This window comes from Adelges cooleyi, unplaced genomic scaffold (genome assembly GCF_023614345.1).
Source record: "Adelges cooleyi isolate 19-005CV unplaced genomic scaffold, UGA_ACOO_1.1 ACOO_flye_CR_arks_rails_tigmint_CR_PRNA_247, whole genome shotgun sequence".
NCBI classification, from domain to species: domain Eukaryota; kingdom Metazoa; phylum Arthropoda; class Insecta; order Hemiptera; family Adelgidae; genus Adelges; species Adelges cooleyi.
This window is the reverse complement of record NW_026095912.1, coordinates 6019022-6041565: the sequence shown is the minus strand read 5'-3', so window position 1 is coordinate 6041565 and position 22544 is coordinate 6019022. Positions and strand designations below refer to the sequence as shown.

The window sequence follows — 22544 nt, the reverse complement described above, 5'->3', positions numbered from 1 at the left end:
CACTTATCTTTAAAAACTAACTTTACCATTTGTAACAGTATCACTGTTTCAAAACTACTAAGCCGTCCCTAGTACATACATTTTGTAATTTGCTTTTCGATAAGTAAGCCAATCGTTGGTTAGGTTGTAAGCATATGGTTCTTGCAGATAGTGTTAAACGTAGGTGTGTTGAAAGAATGTAATAATTAAACAAAAAACAAAAGGTTAGAGAGATTAGAGTAGAGCTTTTGACATAAGCAACAAATAAAACGCCCACTACACTAGTGGGGCTATCGAGCCATAGTGGAGACGGATTATACTGGGACAGGGGAAAGACAGGGGAGGTCAAAGGTCTACAGGTGCTATTATAAGTAAAAGTGATAAAATTGCTTTCAAATAAACGCTTATGGTAGATATATACAAATGTTGTATTGTAAAACCAATAATGTGCTTAAAATTCTATAATAAGTATTAGGGAGAGAACGAGGTGATTGTTCGTGCGTCTATGATTAATAGTTGCCATCGTGACCCATACATCATAATTAACAATACAAATAAAAATGTTTTCAAATACCTATTGAACGTCGATTCACTCACACATAGTAACCTAGAAATTTACTATTTTAAATGCAATATCAACATTTTTTTTGGTTTTTCCTTTGTATAAAAAAAAATTGACTACAGGTCTTAGAAAAAATTGTATATGTTATATAGCACAATTCAAGATCTACCTCCAGTGTAATTTTCAAACCTAAAGTCCTAAAACTGTGCATGAAAAAGCGAAAAAGAAATAAAAAATGCCCATCCCTTCTAGGTAAAATGGCTTATGGTATTTTATCTTAAAAAAATTGTATAGAAATTCGGAACTTATTCGACTATTTAAAACAAATTTTTACAGAACCGTTATTTTAAGTTGACAAATATGTAATTTTTTTCACAATTTTGAAGTGGAAGAGGTGAATTTTTTTAATTTTCACCCTAATAAAGTGCTTCTGAAATATGATTACTGGTCTATAAAGTTGCCTCATGGAGTAATCGGTTAAACGGCTTAGAAAATATCGTGGATCCAGACATAAAAAAACAAAACAAAACAGCATTGTTAAAACAATACCTTCGAAGTTACGCACCGAAGCTAATAACTTTTATTTCTGTTGACTTGCACTTTTCTGTTATTTCGCCCTTTCCAAGACACTAAAACCATTCATTACATCACAGACAACTAGTAAGTAACACAGAACTCGCTATTGCTTGTTCACTGGACATCCGTCGGCTGTATCGAGAGCTTCATTCGAGGATTACATATGCGACTCACTACTTATTGTAGTACTCTGGTATTCAATTGAAGAAACAAAAACCTAGGAGAAAATGTGTAACGTCGGTGCAGTTTTTTTAATTTTATTTTCTTAGCCGATGTATCGTCGACTATAACAATAATGTGCAGGGTCCTAATGGAAACGTTTAATCTCCCCTCGCAGATCCGTCCAGACGCGACCATCCCGGTTTTTCGAGTTATGCGGGTCAGGTGGGCCGGAATAACTCAATTACACTTAATAACGTGCATGACCTGACAAATTATTATTTAAATACACCGCATCGCTATCAGGTTTTAACCCTTAACCGTAACGGTATACACACTTTAGCATTCCGCTTGGACGCCCACAAAGTCCTATGCTGTAAAGCGGTCGCCAATTTTAATTACCCGCGTCGGATACTCGGACGCATATTAAACAGAAGTCGCTAATAAGAAACGAAAAATACTTAATGAGCGCAGAGGGGAAAAATAACAATTTTTTTTTTTTTTAAATTAAGCGACTAAGAGACGGAGTACAACAATTATTCCAATCAAACGGATGAAAAAGTGGAGCTTCATTAATTTTTAATGGTCATCTGCATTAGCCCTGCATTTCTTTTTTTTTTTGTATTGCTTATAACTTTCAACTTTTAGTTTAAAAACAATATATCTCACAACCGTAGAATATACCTAAATTTGTTTTTGCATTTTTCACTGTAATCAATTAAGAGATCTGTCGAACAAATTATAATGCCTTTCGTTGTAGAGATAATATTAACCTAACCTAACATACAGGATGACAGATTCTGTACGTGATGAACATTTTAGATTTTTTAAATTTATTAACGAGTATTATTGGCAAAAGTAAAGTACATACCAACAAAAACATATTTAAACGAACAGAGAGTCAATGCATTCATCCAAATTCAATTGCTTGTATTATTGTTACTGAAAAATATTATTTCCTCAACTCGAATTTCATATTTCCACCAAGTGTAGAGCGGTACTTGTCGCATATCATCCATATCATCTGTTGTAACACTATAACTTACCAGAGAGGCAAAACAATGTAAACGAAGACTACCTTTTAACATTGTAATATGATTTAAGTATATAAAATAAAACGGAGAAGCAAATCAAGTGTAAAATATGATTTTACAAGGACAAAACGTCAGCAGTTTTCTTAAAAGAGCAATTGACTTGGATACTTGACTTATTTCTTGTCCTAAAGTCTTTGTATTGCACTGTTTATCTTAGAGCTGTGTTAAAGGCGACCGAGTGCAACGCATAATGTATTCACAAGTAAATAAGATTTTAATTTTGGTGATTCCGACCTTTAAGAACCGCGTTCTCCGCGAAACAAGTCTTCTTGACTTTGCTAGAGAGTCTTAGTTGACTTAAACGTCGCTTAAATGTCAATAGCCAGGTCAAACATGTAACTAATACACGGTTCAGCGATCCGTTTAAGCCGACTCTTTATCTTAACCTTCTCGGTGGGTTTAACAGTTTATATTTTCTTACTATTTATGTGTTTTTAATGTTGTGCGATATCGCGTTTATTATACTTTACACATTAATGCGCGGGACCTTTCTGTTTTATTACAATCATAACCCAAAAGTCATTAGGCACCAACTCGATAGCTATATAAATAAAAGTTTACGGTTATTATAACTAGTATAATAATACTATTTTTATATATATATATATATATATATGCGCTATGGGTGCGCAATAGAACATTGTCGAGCTCGAATTAAACAAGGCGCTGACAAAAAAGAAATTACATTACTATTACACGAAGGTACGACGCCGTTCAGTCTTCCCACTGTATTGTTGGAATAATAAAACGAATAATATATTCTAATAATTACAATAATAATATAACGCTATACCGCGAAAAATAACAAACTTGTGCCGGCTGTAATGAGCCGTTTAAAATTAAAAAAAATAAACAAAAGGTACTCGGTTTCGTGTTTACTGTTTATGTTCGTAATTAAATATTTTTAAAAGAGGTATTTTATTATTATTATTATTAGTATGTATTATATTTTTTCAGTTGTAAATGTTATGCTTAGATAAAACTTAACGATACACAGACGTGTTCGTGTCCCTAATTGGATTTGCATTTGTAATCAAAAACCGTTTTTTTGAGAATTTCGTTTTCCATTTTTCCCCCCTACTCGACGTAATAGCTTTAATAAAAAAACCCGATAGTTTTTATTTTTTTTGCACGCCCTTTGCGTTGAACATGATATTTAAATTCCTTTGATTCTTCGGAATCACTACAAACACTAAACACTTATACTACCACAACTGATGTCCGTTGCCCACCACCGTCTCTTCGACAGGCGATGATACAAGCTCAACTGTTTTTTTTTCTTAAGTGATTTTTTTTATGATTTCCTCTCATACTTAAAAAAAATTCGATCTCGTTTAGTTTTCGTTGTATTCCATAAATGTACCGCGACGGCGATTGTGCTTTTTGGGCATGTCGGCGAATCTCGATACTTACTTTTCTTATATAAACTCTATTTTGTTTTCTTTCGCCACTCCACCCCCCCCCCCCCCATATTCCGTCAAACAAACAAACCATCAACTCCACAATCGTCCAATGACCACTGTATTATTGTCGTTATTATTATTACTATTATTGTATATAACATGATAATGCAATTTATTTTTCTTTCGTTTTCCCGGTTTGGTTATAATATAGAAAAAATACCGACGACAGGCGACGAGGGGGAAAAAAAAGTAAACGTTCACAACAAAAGGAAAAGTCGCCATCGACCTTGGAAATGATTTCGAGCAAAATATAAGAGTTGCCAGCGACGGCGGGGCGGGCACACGATAATACGTTTAACGACATGGAAGAAAATAGGAATCTGAGAGAAGAAAAAGTAATTCGAGCTTTTGAATAATATCATATTCTATTATTAAACCAACCACCGAGTGTTGGGGCGTCGGTAGCCGAAAAAACAAAAAAACAAAATTAAATCATTCTGGACTTGCAACATCCGTTAGTAAATAAAACTGCCTTCGGGTTCTTGATCCCGTCCGACTTTGTATAATCCATTAATATAGTATAATGTATTCTTTATTTTGTTATACCCGTTCGTTGAGTACTTTGCGACAACGTCTTTATCTAATTAGTGTTTTATTTATTAAATTGATTTGATCCTGCCGTAACATTTCCATTACAATACAATACGGCCAATGATACATTTAGGTAAATAATTCTAAAAAATCGTCTTAACACTAACATCACAAAAATAATGAAGGTGTGTGTATAGATAAATGTGTTAACTGACAATTTCAAAACCGTTAAGGAGACAACATTTTAGTCGTTGTATGTATAGGTATGTTCAAATGCTTAGATTTTTTTTAATTTTTAAGTTCAACATTCAACTGTTATAATATTTTGTTAAATTGTGTAAAATATTTTAACACTTTCATTCATTCAAACTATTTTTATTACTAAATTCAAACAAAAAACTATTTTACAAAAAAATGTCACTTAACACATTTATCACCCCATAAATTATTGTATCAATGATTTGTATAATCATTCATGCTGAGTGTTGGTACAATTATTGGCTTCAATTCGGAGTTTAGAAGGTATTTTTTTTTTATAATGATGTGTTTTAATTTTTGTTTATTTTATTACGATAGTTTCCAAAACGCTGAACCATTTTTTCATGTAGTAATGCTATATTTCATCTTACCTGAAAGATAAGACTTAATATGGTTGAAAATTAAAAAAGTTTTTCCCTGCACAATCGTAAAAAACTTGTAAAACATTTTTTAATTTTTAAATTACGGCACGCAATAGTTTTTAATAAAAATATTAAACCTTATTACTTCCAAACTCGCTGGGAATTTTTTTAGATCAGTAATTTAGTGCTAGCGATATATTATAGTGAAAACAGAAAAAAAAATCACTAACCATTTCCTCGAGTAGGGGTAGCTTTTTGACATGTGTTTGCAATACATAATTTTGTATTCAATTTATCAATAATTATTTGGAATTAGTTACAAAATCTAAGTATTTGACGGGAAATGTGTTTGAGTTGTTTGAAAAATATGCGGTTTTTAAGTCGATGGGATAAAAAATACAAACGGTGTAAACAAAATCAAATACAATGTACAAATGGAGTATCAAGAGTCATGTTGCATGTAGAATGTACAATTTCATCAAGATAAAAGTATACGAATATGTAAGTAGCATGTTGGGTAAGCGCATCTCGGACAGAGACAAAATATACTATATTATTACAGTATACATGCGTTATCTTTTATCTGGATATAAAAATATTCATTATCTTGCCCAGACGCTGATTGTTATTATGTAAATACATAGGGATAACGATGGCAAAAAGTGTAAAACACCGAGGAAGGTTTCATGAAAGAGATGTGGGGTCGGGTAAGGTCGAGTTTTGCACAGTCGGCCGCCTGCTGTGATAAATTACTCATTTACTACCCTGCCCTTTTCGTACATTGCCGCCGTGATGTTTTTGTAAATATACTATAATATATATATATATATATATTTATGTATAATAAATGATGTATAAAATGTAATAATGTAATATAATATCGTTGTTATTGCGGCGCTACCGCGGGGGCGGTCGTCAAGCTTATCTTTACCGCTGACAAAGGAGAGCATACGTGCCCGGCCTCCGACGGTGCACAAAAACGCAAAGACCCGCAAGGGTTACCTCGGTATATAATAATAATAATAATATATTATTGTACTGCAAGACCCCGGTCGAAAACGCATAAAGCAATCCTGCGGGCTGTTCAACCGCAAAAAAGTGTTCGGTAAAAAGCGCATACGCAGCCAAATCTGTCGTTTTAGCAACCACAGTAATAATATTTAATATTATGTAAAACAATCCGAAGAGAAGGACATTATTTTTAATCGCCTTTTTCCGTACCCAAAGGCGAGTTCATATCAGAGGGGTGGATATAGTGGTTTAGTACAGTATGACTAAAGTCAGTCTATCTAGTTAGAAGAAAAAACATACATCGTGGTGATAAGAAATCAACGATAACGGTATCTAACAAAAGCATCATTAAAATAATGGGTTAAAAATATATTTTATTATTTAGAGTAGGTACCAATCGCTTAACAATGTGGACTTTTTTTTTCTTTTGTGTGGCCATACAGGTTTTATAGGCCTACTGTTTACTTCACTAGGTATCGCATACAAGCTAATAATATAACATGTTAGTCCATCTCTTTATATTATTACTCTATGTTCTGACCACGTTAGGCAATATGTCGGTAGCAAAGTTAAACCGATTAATGTTTATTCGAAGATGAATTGTTCATATCAACAGCTATACAATGTGATTCTGGATTCGTAATTTACATAATAATATAATACAAGTTAAGTGTACATTTTTTGTTCGTTCAACCCTTATTTCCCTTCCAGCCGTCGAGGGTAGTATTTCAAATTATAAAGAATGCCGCTCGGAATATTTTGTTTGTTTATTTAAACAAAAACGGCGTTTGTTCGAACGACATATTTTCTGCTATCTAACGAGTCAGCTTTTTGTTTTTACTTCGTTTGATTTGTTCAACAATAAGAAGGAAAGATGTAATTACTTAGTGGGTTCGGTTGTGTTTTAATTTTGTCTTATACATTTATTGTATAAGAGATGAGCGATTGCTTGCATTTCAACAATTTCTATATGATGAAACGTTATCCTATCACACAATATGTACATAAAATTTTTGAATTGGTCATAAGTGTTTGTAGTTTAATACTAATATGATTAAGTTGTTGACCAGCTACAGATGTTATAAAAGTGAACGAAACCATAATGGTAAAACTCGATTGAATCAGTAAGGACATGAAGCACTGTTGTAGTATTTACTAAAAATAAAATTATCTCTTGAATGTCCTATTGTTGTATGGTAAATAGTGAAGTATTAGTGGATAATGTTAATTTTTTTGTTAAAGAATTACCAAAAATAAATCCTTATGAAATTTTTAATCTAATTAATTCCATCATTTATTTTTATTTTTAGTCAGTCGGTCGAGGAACTGCAAACGAACCAACCGTTCGAGAAATGTAGCATAATATAAAACATAATGTATAAAAACTTACCGCTATGGGATTGATTTTTATGAACTTTCGTTTTGTTTAATCAAATATTTGGTTAATAACTGACGAATCTTTACAACTCGATAGCGTCTATTATGCATTATAATTTATTCCATTGGAAAAATAAAAACACTGTACCTTCTTTAAATTGCAAATTGAAACATTTTGTTGTTATAACAATACGATTCGTTTAGAGTTTCCGAGAACATAAATCGTCGGAATCTCTTTCATTTAAATAATTTTTTATTATATTAATATCAATTCTCAGCTTTGCAATGTTTATTGTAATATTTTCTGTTGTTTAGTTGACACGCAATGATAACGTTTCCGTTGTTCTTGCGGAGGATTCGTTAGTTATGAAAATTGTATTCAAACTAAATCGAAAAACGTGTAAAACGTTAATGTACCTCTTTTTTTTTCTCCGAAAAGAGTTTGGAAACTTTTTGCAATATTAAAATATTCGCAAATAGAATATTAAAAAAAAAATTGTCATAATAAAAAAATCCCATTAAACCAGCTCGGGAATAAATTGTTTTTGTATTAACTGAAACTATTTTGACATTTTAATATCATACAGTTGTATAATATTAAAGACTGAAAATCCTGTGAAAACTCGATTAAGTAGTATATAAAATAGTTTTAAGGCTCATTCATCGTTCACGCCTTAAGAAATTTTGGCTTTAACTAAGAAAACTTTATTTGAGAAAATCTTGTACAGCGCACGAACATGGCGTTTAATTGTACAAATAAACAACTATGGGGCAATATTGCCGTTTAATATTCATTTTCATTTTTATTAGTATATTTCAGTATTCGGATGTATTGTTTAATTGTACTTAAAGATTTAAATGAAACTTTTCACAGCTAAAACGTTCTAAGCTGTACCGGATAAACGTAAGGGATTTTCTGCTATTAGAGGTAAATTATTTTTTAAAAAAATGGACTTCCTCGCTCAGAGGTGAAGATGTCAGACGCTTACGGGGTCGAACCCTCGCGACCGTCTCTCTACACGTTATGTGTAATGGCCTTCGGAAAGTGCTAACGGCCGAATGAAAAACAAAAAAAAATAATAACCCTAAGTACGAGGTACGGTTCTGTGTGTGGCGTATATATTATTATGTATGTGCTCGGTCGAAGGGTTACAAAAAAAAAAAATAATAATAATAACCCTGAAAACAAAAATCAGGATACGGGTTATATAAAGACCTATTGTTTTATTATAATTTTATTTTTGGCCATCCTACTCGTGCATTATTTTCGTTCCCGGAACTAGATTGCTATATTTTATACGGGTTCAACGTTTGGCTGTATTTTTTTACCATTGAACTTCTAAGCACGTGAATTTCTCGTTTCGACCCCGAGGCCGAGGACGCATAAATATTGTTCTCAAGACCAAACTATCTTTCTAGACCTAAACAAACAATATTATCCTCTTCAGGGCAAATCCCGGTATTTTAGTACCGAAAATACAAATTTAAAACCTTTATGATATATCAATTGTTTGAAAGGTTTTCTTGAAGTTGTTCCGCTATAGTAGTAAAAGTATTTCTGAATAATTATTATTGTTAAAAGAACAGTAAATTTCTGTGAAAACGCTTCAAAAAACGTTTAACTACATGTTCGATTATAAAACAGAAAACAGAATAAATAATATTATTTCGTTACCATGATGATTCTTTATAATAGTATAAGTATATTTTCAAAGTCAACCAACAACAATGACTTTAAGTATACCAATCATTTTAGGATTGTATAGTTTAAGAATTTATAGACACAATTATGTGTGTAATTGACAATACTAATAAATTGGTCGGGTTTTATAAAAATATAGATATAATTTAAATTGTGTAAAGTCAAGCAATTCAAACATAATTATTTTGACAGCATTTGCGGACATTGTTCGGATTTAAATAATCATCTGAAGTAGCGGGGTGATAACAGAAATTAATCTAAAAAAAATTAAAAATTTACTGGCAACGTTGGCGGTAATATTTTGATATTGTTCATTCCTTTATTTTTCATGAACAGTCAAAAGGAGTAGGTAGTATCCAATTTTTCACAAACTTGTAATTTCACATGAGAGTGTATAAAAATATAAATGTATGCATTTGATCATTATAGTATTCGGTATGTGGGAAAGTTTGTCTTGCATGATAATAAGTATAGTCGAAGACGGGGTGATTGAAAACGTCAGAAAAACGAACGCATCCGGCACCTCAAAGGATAATATGCACAGGCTCGGCGAGTTGGAATTTAAATACAAAAAGCACTTTATTTATCAGAGGGTGAACCGACTGTACAGAACGAATGCCGGCAACCGTATAGCTTATTCAAATTTTACGAGGGCAGACAGCCAGTTTGACATAACAATGGAAGATAATCCGACAATTAGTATGCGCTGAGCGATCGAAGGCTATTTAATGCTGAATAGGTCATAAAAAATACTTAACCGATTTTTGAGTTCTGATCTAATGCTGTACTGTTACGTCAATTGGTTCGAACGAGATTTGAGCTAAAACAATTTACGGAGGTCAAAGTTAATTGATTAACTGTAGTCCAAGTGGTAAATGTATTATTTGATGCGAGGGATTCAGCTAGAAAATAACATTACACATATTCAAAACCTGTTAAATTAAATTTTACCAGTGCTAACAACAAAATCTTCGAAAAAATGTTAATGAATAAGTCGTAATTTTAGGCTTAATTTAGATTAAATCTGAGAAACAACATTAAAAGGGCATAATGTACATTTTTTTCCAGTAAATAAGAAAACTTAAGAGGACGATACAACGTCATTTTTTGAGATAGGTACTTTTTATAGGCAAATGTACGCAAAATCTTAGTTTTAAGCTAACATTAAAGTATATTTATTTATATTAGTACAGTAATGAGGATTCTTTATTGGTATAATTAAATTTTTTATTAGACTACCATAGCGGACATAAAACGTTCAGTATCAAATTCATAGAATCTAATATTTCTAAAGGCAGTACGATAGCGGATTTTTAATAATAACTGAATTGTTTTTTTCGATATTCCATTAAAAAAAGAGACCTAATATAATAAATAATATATTATAATAAAATACAATTTTAAAATTTTACTAACGTACAGCGCAGCTCGGGAAATTTATATTCTTTAGGTAAGACAATAATAAGTGGTAGATGCTCTATATCTCTTTAAAAGTCTTTAAAACCTAATCTGCGTATCGTATCCTATTTATCATAAATTCGTTTTTCGATAAAAGTCTCGCTCGGATATAAATTGTCTACGCACCAATACAGACTACTTATAAACACAGACGGTGTAACGCGTTATCTCAATTGAATTTTCTGTACTTTAGCGGGGGAAAAAAACGTTTATCGAACAAACGAGATGACTGTTGCACCCGTTTAAGCGCAGACAATCGCAGGGGCGTGTAACACCATTAATGTCAGTCCTGCCAAGATCTAATTAAAGTTTATACCGAAGCCCGTCGACCGCCCAACGCTGTCTTTTACGACTTTACCGTATTGATCATAATACGAATTGAGGTGTCATAGTTATAATGGATTTTTTTTTTCATGACCGCCCGACGGTGTAGTAGATAAGTAATTATCCGTTTTCGGGTAGGCGCTGTCGCCTAAGGGTACTGAACCCAAAGCCCCGGCGACGTTCCACGTGTAAACAGCAATGGGGTTTACAATGGCGTTAATACCTACCGCGGTGTTAAGCCTATACGTTGGAACCGTTCGCTAGTTATCTTGCATACTAAAATGGCCGTGTCTTAAATTTTCCTTTAAACCTAAGACAATGTTGTTTCGAAAAGACCAGCAACAGCTATGCGATACTCTAAATCCTGTGCTTAGGTTAGGCAAGGTCGGTCGTCCGGAGCGAGCAGACCACCGTTTGTGAATTCAACTAAATAATAATAATAATAAATGTACATACCTGATCTCACTCGTGAAGTCTGAGAACGCTATCCAAATCCGGTCTCAGATCAATGCAGTGAACTGGTTGATTCTTGGGTTTTGTGGTGGTTGTACGACCCAATAACACCACCGACCGTCTACGCCGAAGTAAGCAGACACAACTGTACATTAAAAAAACAAAAAAATACATACAATTTCAACGTTTTTTTTTCTCTATAACAATTAAAACGAAATACGATATAATATTATAGTTATAAAATATACACACATATATTTGTGATGTACCTAAATGTGATTGAAACTAGAAACGGTCAGACAAAGTGTGGTGTAAAAAAAAATAAAAATTGTACTAATGCGTGAGAGAGAATGAGCTGAAACGGACAGGTTGAAAAAAACATAGGTAATAGACCGAATAAGACACGTGTTATTAATGGAAACATAAAGATGTCTCGAGTGGGTGAGCGACGACCGAAAAATAGTATAAATGTGAGGATTATGTTGTCGGACTTCACGTGCCAGAAGTGAGTCGACAAATACAAATGTTAGTAGATAAATAAAAACTTAAGCTCTTAGGTTTCATTGTGTTCGATTTCAATGAAAATAATTATACGATTATTTCAAAAACAGAATGGGTTTTGTTAAATGTGGTATTTTATTCGATTACTATTATATTGTAACCCACTTGACCATACAACAAATGTCGTGACACGGTCAAGTTGAACATTATTGTTTCGAGATTCACTTAAATTACAAAGTATTTCTTGGTACTCTTGGCATCAGCTAATATGTCTCTCTTTTTTTTTTTTTTTTTTGTAATCAATTTCCTTTTCACTACAAAGTCACTCATTTTCTCCCACGCCAAATCGACACATAATGATATAAAGGAAAAAAAATAACGTTCACTACTTCTACAATTTTACAACCACTCGTAATGAAATAAAATTGTGTAATCTAAACGTTACGACCAAAGAAAAAAAAGCCTACTATAAAATATCACTCAGTTGAACTGCCAAAAAAAAAAATCAGTAGATAAGTGAGTTTAAAAATCTTAAATTTTATTAAACGATTAAACGATCGTTTTATAATATTATGTTTCATCTCGAGACTTTTTAATTTAACCATTAAGTTACACTTTTCAGTAAAATTGAATTAAAAATTCCCATTCAACTTTAGGTCCAATGTAAATACTTTTGGAATTCCTAAAATTACTTCATACATTATTCAAATATAAACAGTATTGGAAACCGAACTCCAGCCATTTCATGTCAATCTACTCGAGGTCATTTTTACTGGTATGGCTTTCTTTAATTGTAAAACTGTTCCGCAAGAGGTTGTTCTAGTTTATTTCCAACAACAATTGTCCGTTAGTATCTTCGTTTCTTTGGGTTTTAAGTTCGATCAACTTAAAAACCATGCATAATAAGAAATTCGGCTGCTATTAGTTAAATCTCACACAAACTCTACAAGCAACACACCATCTCTTTTCTTACAATTTGGAATACATTTTACATAAAAAGTTTTCTGTATTTTTATATTCGATGCCAAGTCGAGAAGGTATTTTAATGATTCATGACATGTTTTTGCCGTGTCAGTAATTGGATTTGTCGTTGATTCGTTATGTCTGTACTTTATAACTATATAATTGCATTTTGTTATTACTCTTTGAGTATTATTGCGGTAGATAAGTCTCAATGCTAGTTGTACGTTATAATATGGAAAACAGCGTAATGCAATAATTTTTAATACTATCAAAGGCTTTTTACCGACGGTAATAATATTACCGTTTGTTTTAAAAACCAATGAGATTTTCTTGGATAAAAGCCTTAGCGGTTCATATACTGCTTTTAGTCTAAAATGTCTTTAAAAGTTAAACAAATTTTAGAATAATATAATTATTATCGACGGCAAAAGAGCATTTTCAATAGACCGAGTCTTCGCAACGCAAACGAAAGACTTCATTTAGCAGACAAAACAGGCGTGCAGCTTAATTTAATCATTCAAATACGGCAGAAAGCTTTTAAAAACTGTAAGGTGACTTTATGCATGAGCTCGTATCGCGCACCCGTGGAAAAGGGTTTCTGAAAAAATGGTTTCTGTATCGGATAAGAACGTTACTAATGTGACACCGACCGTAATAATATTTTGTTTTATCCTGTACATTTGGTTTTAAGCTCTGCAAACTTATCTATATTATTTGTTCCAGAAAGAATACAACATTTGACAAAATCTTAATTTAGAGTTTGAACCCTAGTGTAATCAGTAATGAGGATACTTTAATGATTGCCAATCATAGTCATTTAAATAGAATAAATTACAATGTTTTCCCCAACAAAGCTGCTTTGCGAGGGACAAGTATGTGAGACCACAGTATTAGGTAACAGTAGATTTACCAAATTTTCAAAATCTATAGAGTAGCATTTTTATTTGTTTATGATATCTATACTTAATATCTTTTTATAAGCAAACGAAAAAATGGGGAAAAATGAATCTTTACAAATGAATAATTTTGATTTTGCTTAGGTTATCAAAAAAAAAAAATAAAATAAAAACGTTTCCCTGTAGATAAAGTTCTACTGTAATCATTGTGAAAATTGTATACGGTTACTGTAAATACCGCCTTTACATTTTTGTCCCCCGTAAAACCATTTTTGATAATAAATTACGGGTGTATAGCGTTCTCTTAACAATTATTTAAAAAAAAAAAGACAGAAGTTTTGCGGTGTGTTTTGCCGTTAAACCGTGTTTCTGGAAAACTCAGCAATTCCAATGGATATTCGGCTAGAAGAAACCATTAGAATCAGTCGGACGTTAAAACGTATAGCTAAAAACCGATTTACCGATAAAACAAAATTTAATTTACGAGCCGAAAAATTGTCAAGAAATGGGGAAATGCTATCAGTATTGTTTCGAGATTTATTATTAATATATATATTTTTTTTTTCCCGGTACGCATTAATACATTTTTATAGTGTACCGAGAACAATAACAAACATATAGACGACCACTGGCTGTTAAGGGAGGAGCCGTGAAGACGACTCTATTGTCTGGCAATGCTATTTTGTAGTGCTCGGGGGATTACCCTACATCGCGTTCTAACGGTAATTTTTTGCAATGCGTTTTTGGTAAATGACTTAATTCAAATGTCGGTATAAATTTGAAAAAAAAAATTGCATAATGCATTACAAAACGTTTGTATTTATGTGTGTTTTAATATTATTGTTGTATTTTATTTGTTGGCGGGAAGTGTATTTTTTTCAAATGATGTCATAATATAAAAAAATATATGAACAAGAACTTTAGTCTGAAATGTCATTTTTCGTTCTATATTTCTTTTACTGTATTTTCAATAATAATGTTTAATATCTTACTCGCTTTCGAGTATGGGAGAGATGTAATGTGATAATAGTCATTGAACACGGATGTTTATGTACACACGAGTAAATCTATTATGAAATTTCTTCGAAAAATAGCAATAAATAAGTCATGTATATTGTTTCATTCTATCGATTCGAATTCCTACTTCGTTCGCGGAAACGTCTGTTGACTTTATGCGCTCATCCGAAAATTATTATGACGGTTCTTTTAGCATAGCTCACTATATAAGGTTCTTATTAATTCAAACGATTTCGAATATGTTTTTTGTTTCATTTCGAGTCCATTCTATGGCTGCGCAGTTATTATACTTGTGCTTAGATTTGAGCACCTACATAAATGTTGAACGATTTTTCAAAAATGAATTGCAGTGGTTTGTACTAGGTTTAATGGAATTTTGACTTTCACGGTGCCACTCACCACCACGGCGGCGTTAAACGGCTTGCATATACATTTATTTAGGGTATGAAAAAACTGTCATTTTGCCGCTTGGTCCCATTCAATGCCCGGGACCGTGTCGATGGCCCGAGTGTGGAAAAAGCCAAATAATAGTATATGCAATTAACGATTGGTCGAAGACATATTACATTTAGGCGACGGACGTTTTCCATTTGCGCCAAGGCCGTCTGCGGCCGCGTTTCATACACCGAACAAACTAATAATATTGTCGGCCCTTCGAGAAAGATTAATATAATAAGGCGTTGGGTTTCGCCGTGAAAACCATACACCCCCTTTGGCGGTCGACCCGGGCACGCGGTTGTTTTGTGAAAATAATTTACCTCTGTCTGCGGTTTTCCTCGGAGACACGTGCGCGGCGCGGCGGTACCGTCATGAACGTCTACGCGAACACTATCTCAAAACCAGCCCATGAAACAACCCCTGTGCTTAGAGGCCGACGATTGACCAAAACGGACAAACGCGTTACACTTTGACTTTCAGTTAGAGATTTAGAAAATGACTAGGTTAGTTTTTTCTTCGAGTACAGCACAATGTTATCCGGTGTCAACTGTAACAAACCGTGAACAACTGCTGCTGGGTGCCGTTGGCCGGACGGTCGTAAATTCACCGGTACCAGCCCGGCTATACGCTGCTCGTATCACATAAATTACCGATTTCATGTGAGTTACGACTCCGGCACACAGCACGGCGGCACCCGGCCACTAAATAGGACCTAACCCCCGCTATTGAAACACGTCCGGTCCGCCCTGGTCGCGGTATAACGCCAAAACGGTATTAAAAAGTAATAACGTCAAAAGGTAAAGTTGGACTGCGATAACAGTGAAAATAGTCATAACTTTTACAAGCCGACAATTTCAACACATATCGAATTCAGTCGACTACATACATTGTGCAAATTTCAAATGTCTACGTTCGAGTTATCTCGAGAAAAAAATTCCCATTAAAACAAACCCAATTACTATAAAATTGCAATGAGTTCATCTAGACATGCTGGTAACATTATAGGGAAAAATTCGAATCCCCATATAGACGCTATCCAAGGACGTAGTGTAATTGCACAGATGACCAGATACACACAGAATGTCAAGTGGTTCAATTTCGCTTACAACACATGTTGCCTTACTACCATCCAGATATTAGGGGAAAATGATTTCACGGAACCGTAGCGAAATGTCTCAAAAAAATATTTGCCAATTGAAAAGTAGTCATTGATACCAGTGAGTTTTCTGAGTTAAAAAGGAGAGTAGCTTTTTACTAAAATGTATATAAAAAGTTAAAATGATTAAAATTGTAAGAATAGAGCCTGGATGTAGCCAAGAAAGTGTGCTATCAAGTTATTAGGTTTTCCTCGTTAAAAAAGTAAGCATAATACAGATATAAAAAAAACTTCAAATCGATTTACAGTTGTTTATGGTAAAATACAATTAAAAAATAATAATAGTTTTAAATTTGAAAAATGTTCGACATTTCCATAGCCAATAATTAATTAAGTTAATGTAAAAATATTATTGCTTAACGAGTTAAAAAAAAATTAATTTAATATGAATAATTATGCTAATTATCGAGTACTCAATAATAAGTTTTTAACAAATCAAACAAAAAATTAATTATTTTAAGTTAAAAATAAACGCGTTAACTCATACAGCAATGGGAACCGATACATTGTTAATAGTTAAAAAATAATATTTGAACTACTACATTTTATGAATATTTTTTTGTTTGATGTCATAATAAATTACTAATATAGTGAGGCAATTGATTGGCGGAATAGTGTATACTATACCACACTAGTTAAACTAAAATCTCGATTTTTTTTTTGTGGGTTGGTTGCTTTCTGCATAACGTCATTCAATTATGTATAATTACTGAACTTATACATAGGAATAATATGTAAATGTTTAAAAAAAAAGGTACAGTCTACTTAAAACTTAAAGGCTAAAATGTTCTGGCTAAAACGTTTGCATGACAACAGCGACTCTTTATTATTTCGATGGCATCTTATGTGTTTTTATACGTTTTACAGTAGGCGCGCTACTTTTGTGACGCTCTTTAGTGTCGTTTTCGAGCTGGGAAGCCAAGACTAAAGCATGTTCCATGATAAAAAACAAAAAGGAATTTTGCGAAGATATTATTTTACTTTGTAGGAAATTCTCGACATATTTGTTAAAGAATAATATGATCTCACACCGGGTGATTCTTTAATACGCCTTAAACTAGTTTTCTCTTAAAATAATTGTTATTTTGTAGTTTTTTTTTTTGAAAACATTTTTGTTTATGCTAAATTACAATAATGGACAATATTAAAATGTTTATCTTTTTTAGTACTTAATCAATTTTTAAAACTTATAAATGATAAGTTGATAAGTGATAACTTAAATGATAAGACTATATTATTTTGTTAACTTTTCAAACTAAGAATGATTTGACGAACATTTTGACTGGTCGGTAAGCAGTGTTGAACAATAATTATTTTTAAAGTTATTTAAGTATAATATATAGGACGGGAGATAGAGTGTGGTTGAGAAATGAATGCAGTTAAAAATAATCCTCCTCTCTGCTATCGTCCTCCGTTTAAGTTTCAAAAGTTATGATAATGCTCTAGTAGATAATAAACAAGATAAAACTTTGAGTATGGTCTAATATTGTATTATAACATAAATAAAAACTTTTTCAAAAAGAAACACTAAAAAATTTCAATTATTTTAGGAGTAAACTACAGTGAGAGAGCATTACAGGGGCTTATTTACTTCATCCCGGGGGGGGGGGGATTAGAAAAAAGTTGTATAAGAAGTCAATGTCACATAAACTAATGTCGTATAAATTATTGATCACTGCATTTCTATCTTCATATTAATATAAATTTATCAATTTATGATACCTCAGCGAGCCTTAACGTTTTTTGGTTTTATTTTGATGCCGTGTTATTATTTAATATAATCATAATTTATTTATTCGTATGAGTATCATAATAACATCTTCTATAAAACCATAATAATAATTCTTATCAAAAATTGGTAAGCTACAAATTGTTCAAGCAACATTTCCTACAACGTTTAAAATAAAAAGAGCGAAATATTTTAAGTAATAGGTTTTAATAATTTTTTCTTTATAAACTATTGTAATTTATTATGCAGTTTAACAACACAATAAAATAAGTAAATATCTAGGGGGCGTTCGCCCCATCACCTGCCCCCCTCTCATTGTATGCGCTCCTGGGGTGTTAAAAGTATCACCCGGTATAATGTTACACTCAATTTGGATAAGTTTTATTTTCCATAAAGAGTTACCAGGTAAATGCTGCAAATGAATAACACATTTTTTAAGAAAAACCCGTGCAAAGTGAACCGTGCTTTGGTTTTGATTTTCACCGTGCCGGTCACGTTTTCGGGGTGCAATCGTGTGTGCGTTGATGGCACTGGCACAGCGTTACACTGTGTGCGAGCACCCTTGCTAAAAGTGAAATACCCAAACACAACAATATAGTATAATAGCTCTGGGCACCGAACCGTGCTGTGCTATACCGTTGAAAAAATTAAATGGTAGAACAAATATAACGGCATTGTCGTTCCGGCGTGTATTCAATTATTTTTTTGGCTTACACAAACGATATACCCAATATTAACTACTATTAAATTTAGAAAAAAAAAAAAAATAATCATTAGTATTATTCCAGATCGAACAACAGTCGGCAACCTCATGTTGTTATACACGGTGGCGTAACAATATTGCCTAACCCGAGCGCCGTCTTCTCAAATGTGTTTACCGTGCAATGGTAATAGATATTATACAAAATAATTGTACGGACGACAATAGTTTTTTGTACCATTTGAACGTTTACACTTCACATACTGCGGGGTCGAAGGGGGTGGGGAAAGGGATATTTGTCTTGAAAACGAGTTGGTTGAAAGTCGTTAACTGATACATGCCACGTTACGATATAGTAAACGAAGGCAACCTGTTCGCTTTCAACTTAAGTTAAAAAATAATCATCACTATAAACATAGTGAGATAAATACACAGTCGGTCCAAAAAAGGTTATTGCTAATAAGTCTAATAAAAATTTTAAAAAAAGATTGTACATTAAATGATCGAAAAAAAAATTCAATTTCATTAATAAAAAAACAACTATAATAGTTGTCAAAATGAGAGACACAAAAGTTAGTCAGACATATTTTATAATGTGACGTTAGTACCTTTATGCGGCCAAGGCATATATGATTTATAGTTTATTTTTTTGTACATAATAATATTATATTATAACATACAGATGTCGTCCTACTAATATATGTCGTACGGCTAATAATAATACGGTTCGGTGGTTTAATTAAAATTAAGCTGACCCGCGTTGCTCGCAGATTAGTGTGTGGTCTGGTCTGAAAATTGCACGATCCCGTCGAGGCCGGGGTTGATTAAAAAGTTTTTTTTACAAGAGTAAATAAAATGTCGCCATACGACCATTTTAAATCAATAGTATATACGCAGGAATCCCAGCCCGAGGATACGTGACCAAATAGGAATTCACTTTGGAATAATTCTTACATTGAACCCACGAAAAAAAAAAATACCGGTATTCCCAACTCTTGAGATTACCAAATGATAATATTTTTGTTATATCTCAATGCAAGACGTATTATATTAGCCTTGCTTTAATGGCCGAGTGATAACAGGTTTGGGTGTTCAATAAAATATAATAATATATTAATTGGACAGCTCTGAAACCTTTATCAACCCAACAAAGACCAATAGTTCGAATATGTGTACAAAAACCTACTCTTGAAGGATCGACTAGTAAAATCTTTAAATTATTTAATGTATTTATGGTTAATAGAAAACATGGGTTATTGAAAAATATAAACGCTAGGATAAACAAAAGACAACATTTAGCGTATGATGTTAAAGTAAAGTATTTAAAAAAAATCTTTGGGTCAAAAAATTGTGGACTACCTCAGTCCTACTTCTTTTAATACTATGCCTGTTATTATTATAAAGAACATCATGTGTAAATGTAAAAATAACTGTTATTTACTAATTACACTTCTTTAAGGTATTTAGAATAGTTATGTATATGTTTACTAGTAGTTAAACTAAGTCAACATTTTGTTGTTAAATTACCTCTTAAATTAGTTTTGTATTTTAAGTAAATTCTAACTCTCTACCTTATACATAAGCGTTGCGACCGAACCGGATGTACAAACACGAATATTTAGTAAGTACAATAACAATATTTAACAAGTATAATATTAATATAATCCCACAGAGACCGTAGGATGCACACAGGGAGTGTGATCAAAACGATATTTTTGTTGTATCAGTACGGTTTGATTAACACTGCCCCGGACTTAAGAGATTATTAATGGGCATAATATTCGCAGCACCGGTTAATTGTATAAAACGTGTACCGCGGTCAACCCTAGAGGCCAATTCCCACAATATATTATTATAATAATTTGTAATATTATTATATTATTGATTTACACGAGCACAGCCTGACTGGTGTAAGGTTTATGCAGTTTGAAAATGAAATTATTTTACAGAGACACGTGTTTCTGGTGGAAAATCTGTGAACCATACACTCGGCGTTGTATATTATACATAATATATTTGTTTTTTTTTCAGTTAACACCACATAGATTTACAACGACTTGGCTAAATCGCCGTTCGGAACCGAAAGTTATATATTTTATACCGGCCCAAAGGCGATAAACAACGACCGTAACACACCCGCTGCTGCCACACGTCTGCCGGCTGATACTTAGAAAAACCCTTAAACTCCACTCGCGACAATGTCAAACACTTCATTGAAATGGTTTTTACGCTTTCACAATACCTACAGAAAAAACTTTGTGTGTATTATTATACACACACATACCGCCCGGGGCCATATATTGTTACACTGTAGCCGATATAGGGCTGCTATATATGGCGGTACCTATACGGGAGAAGGTGAAGACACAGGTGATAACGTGCACGCGCCATCATAACCTTTTGTTCGGATCGCTACGGCTTGTATACGGTTAAAATCAAAAAGCCAGTTCATTAACAAAGAAAGTTCGTTAGCCGGTCGTTATACACTGACAAGGTGTTTCGTCAATACTCTCTCTCGCATTGGCGGAGATTAGGGGGGGGGGGCTTGGAGTACCAAAAATCTTAAAATATAAAATTAGTGCTTTCAAAGTATCTGCACTTATTTTTCAGTGAAAGACTTGGAATAAAAATAAACGTGGCACCGGCCGAGTGTTGTTAAAATTAACTTAAATTAAAAAAAATGTCCACATTAATCTCCAGAATTCCGAAGGTGCAAAATATTTCCTACAGGACTCCATTTTATCTGCCAGAGAAGAATGAAACGAACACTTACTAACACTTACAAACTGTATAATACATTGAACATTATGTCACTACAGACTATATCATCATTTTGTCAATTTTCATATTTCACCAAACTAACCATTTTTTTTTTCTTTTTTTTTTACTCTTTATACACATCAAAATGGACTTATCGTACTTGTAAAAACATTTATATGTTGAAACAATTAGACTTTTATTAAATAAATTTAAAAAAAATTTACTTCAAAACGCAGCTAATTGGTCGGAGTCCAATCAATCTGAGACACATTTAAATCGTTTGTAAAAGTATATTTTTGTAACTTCTTCGAAATTTGTGCAAAGTTTTGTTGCAAAAGTCCAAGTGTCTGGGAAAACTCTTCAGTCTCAGCAGAGTACCAGATCTTTGATACACAGCAGCAAATTAGTGAGTTGTTATTTTTGTCTATCCCGAGCCGTACCTATTAATTAGCGTTTTGTTGAGTTAGTTTCCTTTTCATTTTCTGTTCGCACATTTTTCGAAATAAATTCAAATTATAAAATGTCATATTATAGCACTAACAACGTCACAATAATTAAGCACGTATACCGGAATCACGGCCATCTAACGAAATTTCGAAAGGCTTTTATAAAATTAGTACTTGAAGAGGAAATGTTCGCACAACGGAAACGCGCAGAACGAGAATTACTGAAAAGATTATTTCGACAAAAGGTAACGTTATTAACTTATCAACTACCGTTTTACATGTCTTAACGCTTAAAGATTTCCTCGCCGTTTTGACTTTCGTGTCTTTTCAATACTATTACTTTATAATAGGTACTCAAATAAGAAGACAAATCATTTTCCAAAACTAAGGCGTTAATAATAATAAATATAATAATTTAATAACACAGTATAGTTAAAATGTACTAATTTAATTCGTCGTCTTTATCTTATTTAAAACGAATGGAAAACTTAATTAAAAAGGATAAGCATTGCATGGGCGGACAGGGAATGGGGATTCAGTCCATTTATATATACATTACTCTGAATTTTGTCTGTGTTTCGTTTTTATTTCATCATGGTGATTTTTTGTTCTCTGGTAATTACCAGGGG

At 32.8% G+C, this 22544-nt stretch overlaps 1 protein-coding gene across 1 annotated transcript in view; it reads right to left on the bottom strand.

Annotated features, from left to right (window-relative positions):
- The window catches only part of LOC126836745 (sex peptide receptor), a 159215-nt gene that overhangs the window by 122361 nt on the left and 14310 nt on the right, over window positions 1-22544 (bottom strand). Inside the window, exon 2 of the mRNA XM_050570368.1 lies at window positions 11313-11454. The gene's annotated coding sequence lies outside the window, so the exon portion shown is untranslated. The remainder of the gene's footprint in view (window positions 1-11312; window positions 11455-22544) is intronic.